Source organism: Chrysochloris asiatica, unplaced genomic scaffold (genome assembly GCF_000296735.1).
Source record: "Chrysochloris asiatica unplaced genomic scaffold, ChrAsi1.0 scaffold00070, whole genome shotgun sequence".
Taxonomy (NCBI): Eukaryota; Metazoa; Chordata; class Mammalia; order Afrosoricida; family Chrysochloridae; genus Chrysochloris; species Chrysochloris asiatica.
In genome coordinates, this window is record NW_006408588.1 from 9966079 (window position 1) to 9976754 (window position 10676).

At 37.0% G+C, this 10676-nt stretch overlaps 1 pseudogene; it reads right to left on the reverse strand.

The window, feature by feature from the left end:
• The window catches only part of LOC102834567, a 59280-nt pseudogene extending 49874 nt beyond the window's left edge, over positions 1-9406 (reverse strand).
• Positions 9407-10676: the final 1270 nt, after the last annotated feature.

Sequence of the window (10676 nt, forward strand, 5' to 3'; positions counted from 1 at the left end):
ACGATCCCACCCCCCCCCCCACACACACACACAGACTATAAGGACGTTGAAACCATACCAAGTTGAAATCAATGTATTCTCTAATTCAATTAATATCAATTAAGTATGGGCTAGTTAGTTGCATTGATGTGTCTGACCTCATAATGAAGTCAGTGTTAGGAGTTCAAGAGGGGCCAATCAAGTTTTATCTGTTGGAAGTTATGCTGAAGTACTTTCAAAAATGTATCTGAACACAGGAGGAATGAAGTGGATGTGGCTGGGCATGAGAAAGCAGGACAGAATTTCTTTTTTTATATATATATTTAAGGATATGTTGTTATTGTTAAGTGCCATAGAGTTGGCTCCTACTTATAGTGACACTGTATATGGTTTCTGATGAGCAGCTGGCAGGTTTGAACTGCCGACCTTGGGGTTCAAACTGACCTTGTGGTCCAGTACTTATCCCTACAGTGCCACACCAGGATATACATGGTTTAAAAAAATGCATTACTATGCTGAAAAATAATTTAAAACACCTATGTTGTTAGCGTAGTGGTTACGAATTGGGCTGCGAGCCGCAAGGTCAGTGGTTCGAAACTACCAGCTGTTCCGAGGGAGGAAGATAAGGCTTTCTGCTCTCATAAAGATTTCCAGCCTCAGAAACCCTGTACAGGGTCACTGTGAGTCGGAATCGGCTCCACGGCACATAACAACAACATAATGTTGTTAATATCATCTTTATTAAAATGAATAATATATATGCTAAGCTTCAGAAACTTACTCAACCCTGGCTCCATATGATAAGCACTGGACTGCAAACCAAAAAATCCATGGTTCAAGCCTGCAAACTGCTTTGCAGCAGAAATTAGGCTTTCTGCTCCCATGAAGATTTAAAGCTTTAGAAATCCTGTACAGGGTCACTGAATTGGAGACAGCTTTACAACACTTAATAAAAACAACATATTCCATACACATGCAAACATCACCATAAACCATTGTAGAAGTAATTGGCTATTCTCTATTCAAATAAGAGATAACACTGAAGGACTTGAAAGTCACCTTTGTAACATGATTAATGCCTTTGGATATTGATCCTGTTGGAGATGTTAGGATAATCAGTTGCTCTTTCCAAACTTCAGACAACCTGTCCAGATTTAAACATAAAGCACTAGATCTTAAAACAGATATTGGATAAAGAATAAACATTGATGGTTATTAGAAAAGTTGTATGAAAATATTGAATCATCGAAAATTTGAACCAGTTTGGGTCAATTCTGAGCTCAGAAAAGGCACAGTTAATGAGTCTTTAAATGTTTTCAAAGGAAGTTAATAGGCCAATAATAATTTGTTCTGTGTATTGTTGTTGTTAAGTGCCGTTGGTTCCAAATCATAGTGACACTGCATAGGATTTCCAAGGAGTGGCTAATGATCTTGAACTGTCAGCCTTGTGGTTCAAACTGTCCTTGAAGTCCAGCGCATCAATCCGCAGTGCCTCACACAATGTACATATACCTAAATGTATATCTGTATGAACTTTGATCCAAGTGACTAAAAACCAATATATGCATCATATTTTTATTTATTATTATTATTTTTACTAAAGAAATCATTGCTGAGGCTAATGATTCTGTTTAAATACTATTGTAATGACCTGTGAGATTCTAACCACTTTAGCACTCTTTATAACGTAGTGGTTAGGAATCGGGCTGTTAACCACAAGGTCGGCAGTTTGAAACTACCAGCTGCTCCGCAGGAGAAGGATGAGGCTTTCTGCTCCCATAAAGATTACAGCCTCAGAAATCCTGTTCAGGGTCACTATGGGTTGGAACCGACTCCACGGCTCTTAACAACAACATAGACTTTCAAACATTGAGAACTTACCATGGACACGGACATTTATTTTTGATTATTTAATTCCCACAGGTATTGTGTGAGCTAAGAACTATTATTGTCCCTAGATTACACAAGAGGAAATTGAAGTTGGAAGAGGGTCAGTATTGTGCTAAAGGCCTCCCTACAAATTGAATAGCCAGGATTCCAATCCATTTATGTGAATTCCAAAACCCATCGTTCAATCCTATGCTATACTGTCTCCTTTCTACCTTTTTTCAAAACGGATAAATTTTAAAATGTATCCATGTGTAAGGGTTGTAAATTTCCAATATTTAGAAGTATTTGTAAAAGTTAAAACAAAGGAAAGAAAAAAACCCCCAAAACACGTTCATTTGCATCACTGGAATTCAAGGCAGATGAGTTTATAAACAAATAAACAATTAGACCTGACAATAAAAACTAGATAGAAATAAAAGTGTGATTTTACTACTTAAGTTAATATCACTAAAGCTAATAACTGACTTTCTGTCTTTAGCCAAAGTATGAACTCAGTTTGATGAATTATGCATTACTTGGGCTAAATCTGATTGTGAAATCTCTAAAGAATTTATTTGAATCCTGTTTTTCCAGTTAGAGCTTTCACTTGCCTCAGGGAAAATTTGGTAGAGAGGAAAGGTTCATTGAAAAAGAGTAAATAAGAAAGAAGCTTCTCCAACCCACATCACTAGGGAATATGTGGGGATGTGTGGCCAGAGTACCATAAAGAAAAAAGGCAACACCAGTAACAATAGCTGGCATTTCTTGAATACTTACAACGTGTTAGGCTCTGTTTGCAACGCTTTACGTATATTAACTTGCTCAATTCTTACAAAACAAAGGCAAGAATAAACTTGATAAGAAAACTGGGCTTTACAGTACTTATTTTTCTGGTAGAGATGGGCTCTGCTTAATGGAAAAACAAAAGAGAATAGATCAATCACTTTTCAAGAGTTGTCAGTAATTTCTGATGTGAAATGATCATAGAGTTACTTTAAATACCAAACTTTTCAACCTATTTAAAGGCTGATTGGATTTACAAACCATTTAATTTAGATAGGGAGTCCTGGTTATTATTGTAGGATAAAGCACTGGACTGAAAGATCGGTATGAAACACAGTTTTTCAGTTCAAATACACCAAGTATACAGGGTCACTACGAGTTGGAACTGATTCAAACGATACCTAGCAACAACAACAAAAATTTAGACAGAACCTTTCAAAATATCATTTTTAAATAAAAATATAGACTCGCATTTACTTCTTATACTTTTAAGATTTATTTAACTCCAATATACCTCTGAAGAGACTTGGTGAACCTTGAAGAGATAAGGTTAACTAGTAAGATGAATTTTCTTTTTTCATTTCCTCTACTTTTGGAGTTGTTATTAAAATCGGTACTCAATGGGTGACTCTGAATTCTCCTCCTACAAGACTCATTTTTATTTCCCTTGGCTCCACTTACTTTCTTATGACCACAGACCTTGTCAGAATAATCATTGAAACATCAAATATATAGTCTGCTTCTAGTTGTCTTGTTAAGGTGAGAATCAGAATATTTGAAACAGAAAGAACACTGTGTATATTATGTAATAGTTGATCTCTCATCTGTCCATATATAAATTTAAAAGGAAGAAGAGATAACTAGAGAAAGCAAAGGTACATTTTGCTGAACAGTGCTTTTTTTTTTTTTTTATTAATTTAGTTTTCTCATTAATTGCCTTGTCCACTTGTTTGAGTAAATATTTTGTTTTGGTTGTCTGTCTTAGAATCATGTAGGTAAAGTGAGTCCTTGGGCAGTGCCAATGTTTAATGTGTTGACTGCTAACTGAAATATTGTCAGTTCAACTTTATCAGAGGTGCCTTGGAAGATAGATCTGGTGATGGACTTCTAAAAAACCAGCAATTGGAAAGCCTATAGAACACAGGTCTACTCTGACACACATAGGGTTACCAGGAATACGAATTTCTTTGACTTAATGGCAACTGGGGACCACTTAAGTGTTCTAGTAGACTGGATTCTTGGGTAAAACCCCAAACCAAACCAGTTACCATTTAACAGGTTAGGACTCATGACAAACCCTTGTGTGTCAGAATAGAATTGTGCTCTATAGGGATTTCAATGGCTGATTTTTAAATTTTTTTTTAAGTGGATCGCCAGACCTTTCTTATGAGACATCTAAGGGTAAACTTGAACCACCAATTTTTCAGTGAGAAGCTGAGCAAGCAGTTAATTATTTATGCCACTAAGGGACACATAACCTTGGCTATATATCAGTAAAATTTATATTTAGATCCCTCTTCACTCCCTTTCTTTAAGAAATAATAATTTGGTCATCAAAGCTCAGAATCTGAATATCAGTGTCTATTAGCTGACATCTAGCAAGGATTCACATGAGTTTTTGACCTTTCTCCTTAATTCACTGAGTACAAAGTAATGAATATATTGCACATCACACCTACAAGATTTAATGGCTTAATTATTGTCTGCTGCTTATGACATCTATTTAATAATTCTCAGGAGTGGCTTTGAGCCATGTCACCAAGATACCAGTGATGGAAATGACCCTAACTGACAATTTCTTGTCAGGGGACAACCAGGTCAATTTGTTTTTTAAAAAACAAAACAAAACTTCAGTTTTGCCCACTTTATGCTAACTTCAAAGCTAATTGATGTGGGCAATGCGAGGAAGTAAATGATGGTCTTTGTTTCTAAAGAGTTTCTGTGGTGATATTGACATTGGTACATCAGAGGAATCTAAACAGCAATAGAAAATAGATGAGAAATGAAAGCTGCCGACCTGAGGTGAAGAAAGTTGAACTAAATCTCACTGGATAATTCTTGTTTTATTGAGTTTTTACTTTGTGCCAGGCACTATACTAAGCACTGCACTTGTATTGATTTATTCATTTAGTCTTACAATAATCCAGCGAGGTAGACACTGCTATTCTCATTTTGCTCACGAAGAACCCAATGATGCCATCAAGTTGATTACAACTCATAGCAAGCCAATGAATCAGAGTCGAACTGCTCCTTAGGGTCTCTGAAGTTGTAAATCTTTATGGAAGCAGAGCAGAGTGTCTCATCTGTTTCACAAGGAGAGTATGTTTGAACTGCCAAGCTTTCATTTAGTAGCCCAGTGCTGAATCCACTCTGCCTCCAGGGATCATGCAGATGAGGAAAGCTAGACAGAAATGTCAGATGGTTTGCTTCAAGCCAACCAGCCTATTAAGTGAAGGAAAGATATATTGAATCCAGGCAATATGGCTCCAGAACACGAATGCTGAACCATTATATTGCAGTTGTATGAAGACTTGAGCAACTGATCAGTGATAAACCTGATTATTGAATTGACCCAGTTGTCTGAAAGGAACCTCATGAAACGATTTCATTCCTTAAATGTCAGTGTAGATTGCAGACCTATTGCCATTTTCTTTAACCTTGTACATGCTTTTAAGAGCTCTATGCACTGTGTAGGAAAAGCTAATGAACTGTGTGCTTTAAAGGAGAGAATTATTGTCCTTTGTCAACAATATTTTTTAATAATCACCTAGTCATTATATACAAATATATTAAATGAGTTTGCTCTCATCCTCTAGTCAAGGGTATGAACTATTCAGAACACCACTCTTAGACTTGATGATAAAGTCATATTTAGTCATATCTAGAGAAGGAGACTTACATGTAATGGACTTGGAGGTAAACAGTATATTAGATGAAGGGCAGATTGTGAGGTGAGGAGCCATGGTGGCAATATCAGTCGTGGTCATAAATTTATGCTTCTGATGGTTAGGAGAAGGATGAACTGATCTGCTAGGTAGAGAAGCAATCTTCCAACACTTCATTCTAGATCCTCTCAAAGAAATGTGAAAGGAAACACTGTAATGAAATCTAACTATCTCTTCTAAAGACACCTTAGTTAGATTTCAGGCTTAGTGGTATCAAAGGCTGCTGATTGTTGAGATAATTATTCAAGATATACAATTACTGTCTTATTCATTCAAAAGGTATCAGCTTGTTGAACAAGGTTGTCTGGTTTATAATCCAAAACTTCAAGTTAGTGAAAAGTTTCAAGGACATTAAACAGAGCTTCAGTGGAGTTTCAAATAGTTTTCTTTTGAAATCTATCAAGATGCCTAATCTATGAATGAATATCACTCCATTCATACTCTGAGAAAGCTGATTGTATAGGGATCTTGGGTGGTGGCCCCAGGACAATGTTGAGGACATAGTTCTCTCTTGATCATATCAAAATGTCTGAGTCTTACAAATTAGCCATACTTTCATGACAATGAAATGTTCTGGCCAAAATCCAAGGTTAAGAATTGCTTAATAGTTACTAAAAAGTATTTCCCAATGCTTTGGTCTGTTATTGCTAAAAATGATTATCTTAATCTAATATAGACATGGCAACACAGCATATCCTCTCTCATCAGGGGACTCCAAATGGGGTAAGAAGTGGTTGAATTTGGTCTGTAACTTTTCATGGCCATTCTTCCAAAGAACTGACAGCATCATTGGATTTAGCCATTATGATCTCTCCAAACAGGCTGTGTTCACTTTGTCCTTTGATAAACAGCCTCATGCATCGACATTATTTCTAATGCTATGAGAAGATAATTTCTGGAAGTTGGATTTACCAAAGACTATGCTGTTGTTGTTGTTAAGTGCCATTGAGTCGATTCTGACCCATAGCAAGCCTGTATAGGGTTTCTGAGGAACAGCTGGTGAGCTTGACTTGCCAATCTTGTGGTTCAAAGTGACTTTGCAGTCCAGCTCATTAACCCACAGTGCCACACCTAAGACTAAATATTGATTATTTAGGTTGAATTGGCCAACCACTGAAAAAACTTGTCAACTCATTAAAATGAAAAATGAAATAATTTATTAAGCCATGGATTGATTTAATTTATTATGGTTGAGAATGGATTGAGAAACAGTTTGGCACAATGAGGTCAAGGGGTGTAAGAAAAACCACATTGAATGTAACAAAGAAAAGTCTGGTTCTGAGAAGCCAGATAAAACAAGCAAGTCAAATCACTCTTCTGAAACCCAGTTTCCTTATCTGTTAAATACTGAAACTATTGCTAGATGACTTTTCTGATTAGAAAAGTTCATTGGAAACTTGATGACTAAAAGTTGCTTATGTAGTGCTGGCTCAAATCCTGCTGTGGCATTGTGGGTTAATGCTCTGGACTACAAAGTTGGTTTGACCTGCAAGGTCAGTAGTTCAGGCTCATAAGATGCTCCTTGGGAACACTATACAGGGTCACCATGAGTTGGAACCAACTCAATAGCATTTAACAACAACAGTAAGCTCTTTTATATTAGCTATGGTGGTCACCAAGTATCCCATGATAAAAAACTTATGGTAGTAAAGGAAGAGGTTCAAATTGCATTCAAGGCATTGGTGAAAAACAAGACCCCAGGATTTGATGGAATACCAGTTGAAATGTTGCAACAAAATGATGCAGTACTGAAAGCAATCTCTAGTCAATGACAAAATTGTGAAGACAGTTCTTTGACCAACAGACTGTAAGAAATCATTATTTGTACTCATTCCAAAGAAAGGTGATCCAACAGAATGAGGAAATTATCAAACAATGTCCTGAATGTCCCATACAAATACAATTTTGCTGAAGATAATTCAAAAATGGATTCTGCAGTACATCAACAGGTGGTGAAAAAATTCCAAACTGGGTTCAGAAGAGAACAGGAAACAATTGTTGATGATGCTTACAACTGGACCAACAGACAAGGAAGCAGCAGTCAAGAAATCAAACAACATGTTGCATTGGACAAATCTGCTTCCAAAGATCTCTTTAAAGGATTAAAGAGCAAAGATGTCCCTTTGAGGACTAAGGTGTCTGAACCAACTCATAGTATTTTCAATCGCCTCATATACATGTAAGCTGGACAATGAATAAGGAAGACTGGAGAACTGATGCATTTGAATTATGGTGTTGGCAATGAATGTTGGTGGTACCATGAACTGACAGAAAAACAAACAAATCTGCCTCAGAGGAAGTACAGTCATAAAGCTCCTCTGAAGCCAGGATGGCAAGACTTCCTTTTACATACTGTGGACATTTTATTAGAAGGAAACTGTTCCTGGAAAAAGACAGCATGTTTGGCAAAGCAGTCATTGAAGAAGAGGAAGGCTCTAAACAAGATGGATTGATTGAAACACTGGCTGCAGCAATGGGCTCAGACAACAATTGTGAGGATGGTACAGGACTGTTTTCGCTTTGTTGTACACAGGATCACTATGAGTAAGAACTGACTCAATGGCACCTAACAACAACAACAGTGGTAAAAAAGTTCCAGAGTATTTCTCTCAGGCTCTTCCTGACTCATCCTCCTCTTCATATGAACCATAAATAATAGCTGCATATCAAGAACCCTGAAAGCAAGAACCACACATTAGTTATAATTATAGATCCCATGACTTACATAGTAGTTGTTCAATAAATTTTAAATGGAAATTATAGGCTGTTCCTGGGTTATGAGCATCCTACTTACAAGCAACTTGTAGTTATAAACAAATCCCCTGTAAAGCCTCATATGTTAAAAATTTGAGGTACATAAATGGCTTATAATAACAAATGGACAGTAATCTGTGATGTGTATCAAACATTACAGGAGTCCTGGTGTAGTGCTGTAGGATAATCACTGGAATGTTAACTAAAATGTTGGCAATTCAAACCTACCAGCTACTTCTCAGAAACCCTATTTTGTTGTTGTTAAGTGCCGTCGTATCGTTTCTGACTTGTACCAATCTTGTATGGGGTTTCTGAGAAGTGACAGGTTTCCCAGAAACTCTATACAGGGTCACTATAAGTTGGAACCAACTTGACTTGATGGCATTTAACAACAACAACAACAACATCAAACATTACTATTTACCAGTGTATTATTTTGTTTTATGATTTTTTTTTGGATCTTTATTTTTTGATTATTTTATTTATTTTGTTGTTGTTGAGAATGTACATAGCAAAACATACCTCAATTCAATTCTGCATGTTTTATTCATTCACATTGATTACATTGTTCAATTGTGCAATGATTCTCACCATCCTTTTCTGAATTGTCCCTCTCCCATTAGTATACACTCACTGCCCCTATAGTTTCTATCACATCTTTTGAATTTCTATTGTCAATTTGATCCCATAGAGATCGTTTATAAAATTAATTGTGTTCATTCGATCTTTTAAAAATAAAAATTTTATTGTAAATTGATAGTTTATATGGGAAGACATCAGTTTCCCCCCTTTTGTTATTAAACTTCTACATTTACAGTTGTGACAATCACAATTAGTCATGATAATAATTACTATTGAATCATAAGAATCTTATGTCCTCATCTCTAGCCCCCATACTTGTGTCCTTGTCCATTGGCTCAGGAATCCCCAGGTCTCAACACACTTCAGACCAACCAGGCCTTCCTCTTCTCTCTCGCTCATCTCCAGGTTAACAAGAGTCTATGGAACGTGGTTGAACTCAGCCCATTTCTTCATTGCTACCTTTCCCCCTCTTCCACTTACCAGTAAAACGACATGGTCGTCAGAAAGCTTATATGCCTACTCATGTATTTCCTTTGAGTTTGAATCTTGGAAGGGATTTGTCCTGAAGGGACTTGATTGCTTGCCTGATGGCTCACCGGTGAACAACTTGCTTGTTCTTGTAGTAGCCAGTGAGACTGTCATTTTGTTTTGAATTTTTCCTGGTATTTCTTTCAAGAAGTATCTTCTGTTCCTCTAGCTGTTCCAGGCTGGTCTGCTTGTCCTTTCCAGTGGGAATGTCCCAACTCAGAAGGTTCTGGATGGGGCTCATGATTTCACCTAAGGTCCTATACTCTACAAAGGCTCGGCAAGAAGCCTATTTCACTGGGCAAGTTGTGGAACCCCTTTTAGGTATTCCAATCAGTTATAGGCTGAAGGTGGGATTACAAGCTTTCTGTAATTATGTTTCCTGATATTCCTTTCTATCCCACTCAAGTGACTATTTTACAATAGAAGAGAAGGGAAACCAATATTCATAAGACAGTCAAGCATCTTAACATTATTTCCCCTCTTTTACCCATTCAGACTATGCCTTGATCCCTGTATCACAGAGCCCTGTTGTTACAAGGTTGAGCGTACATCACTCTTTATCTTTGGCCCATTTAGTACATGCAAACCTGCCTAAGTATTCTCCTATCTACCTTGTTCATACATCCCCCTCCCCCTTCTTGTGTATTGCACTCCCCAACTATGATGTGACTATCCCCTTCCCTGTGCTCTACCATCTCCTCCCTTTCTTCCCTCCCTATCCTGGTAACCAACAAAAAGTGTTTTTCTTTCCTTTTAGTATGGGTATCTCTTGTTAAGCTTTTATAATAATAGTCTTATGTAATAGTTGTCCTTTTGTGACTAATTTCACTCAGCATAATATCCTTAAGGTTGATCCATGTTATGCAGTGTCTTGCAGCTTCCTTGTTATTCTTCAAGGTAGCATAATATTACATTCTGTGTATGTACTAAAGTGTGTTTATCCATTCTTCCATTGATGGGTACATAGGCTGTCTGCATCTTTTGTTATTGTGAATAGTGCTAGTGTGAACATTGGTGTCCATGTAGCTACTCGTGTTCTGGCTTGTATTTCTTGTGGATATATACCAAGTAGAGGAATTGCTGTATCATAATATATTTCCATTTCCAACTTTCTGAGGAAGTGCCATACTGTTTTGCAGAGTGGGTGGACCATTTTGCATTCCCACCAACAGTGTAGGAGGGTCCCAGTCTCTCCACATCCTCACTAGCATTTATTTTCATCTGGTTTTTTTTTTT